This window comes from Amblyomma americanum, chromosome 4 (assembly GCF_052857255.1).
Source record: "Amblyomma americanum isolate KBUSLIRL-KWMA chromosome 4, ASM5285725v1, whole genome shotgun sequence".
Classification (NCBI taxonomy): domain Eukaryota; kingdom Metazoa; phylum Arthropoda; class Arachnida; order Ixodida; family Ixodidae; genus Amblyomma; species Amblyomma americanum.
The window spans coordinates 78,623,669-78,624,911 of record NC_135500.1 but is presented as its reverse complement, the minus strand read 5'-3'; the positions used below and the strand labels follow the sequence as shown (position 1 = coordinate 78,624,911).

General features: G+C 51.9%; 1 non-coding gene across 1 annotated transcript; it reads right to left on the bottom strand.

The window, feature by feature from the left end:
* Nucleotides 1-683: 683 nt before the first annotated feature.
* Nucleotides 684-754, bottom strand: TRNAG-GCC (transfer RNA glycine (anticodon GCC)). Its single transcript has one exon. It is a non-coding gene; the product is annotated as a tRNA-Gly (tRNA).
* Nucleotides 755-1,243: the final 489 nt, after the last annotated feature.

Genomic DNA, 1,243 nt, shown 5'->3' with positions numbered 1-1,243 from the left:
TCATTTGCTGAACAAAATCTTCATTGTTTATCACATTAGTTTTAAATTCTCTCAAAGCGCGCATCGACCGCTGGACCTTTACGCCAGACAGCGATTTCTTAGCTGCGTCTCGTTTATTCGTTAACACCGCTCAGAAAAGAGTGACTCGCATGAGGTTTCTTTCAGCTGCAAACAAGGGTGAGTTCGCCGTGAAATTTTATTACAAACTCTCCCTTTACACCAATACGCTGCTGTGCCCGGCAGTTTTAAAACACTTTGATCCTGCCTGTACAGGAGAGTGCCCACACTGTGCGAAGTCTTCGGACATCTTTCACATGGTGTGGGCATGCCAGTCAACCTCGAACCTCGCCCCCAAACCCAACCCCACACGGGAGGCGGCCCTGCTCGGCTGCTCGGACCTAGCAAGCCAGAAGGCCCTGGTCCACCGAGCCCGAGTCGCGGCGGTCGCCAATGGGCTCCTGTAATGAGGAGCCCACCTAGAGATTGCGAGAGGTTGCTCCGGCTACCTCAAGCTTCCTCCCTGAAATAAAGTTTTTTACACACACACTCTCCCATTGCGGATTAATAGAGGCACCTCGTCTCGAACGCAAAATTCGCAAGTTGGTATCTTACACTGCAAAGGGAAGGAAAAGAACACACGAACTCTCACTGAAAAGGCATTGTGCAAAGGAAAAAAAGAACAATGCGTCGGCCGGGAATCGAACCCGGGCCACCCGCGTGGCAGGCGAGTATTCTACCACTGAACCACCGACGCTCACGTTGGAAATCCCGCTGACCTTTCATTCACAGCTACCTGTTACGCAAGTCTCCCGTTATGTAGGTCAATGCGTCGGCCGGCGTCTCCTACACGGCGGCGCGCACTTTGTCGATAGCTGTTGTAGTAAAGCTGGCACTCTGCGCGTGGCGTAGATTGAAATCCTGAGAAGTTAGTTGTCTATGACTCGGTGTTGCATTTACAGAGCGATACTCGTTCCGGATTGGGATAGACGACAGCGCTGCTTGTCAAAGATGTAGCGTAGAGGCGGCATTTGTACATTTCCTGCGTGAGTGCATGCTTTGGCGATCGAAAAAAATATGCTGCGTTGTGCCTTTGGCCGCTAATCAATCCGGCCCTTTTATAAAGGAAAAGATCCTAGGACCACGACCACAGCAACCGACAGCCCTCATGGCATACAGGCCACTGTTCAGCTTCCTGACAGCTGCTGGCTTGGGGGAGCAATTGTAGCTGTGCCCCTCGCCCCTT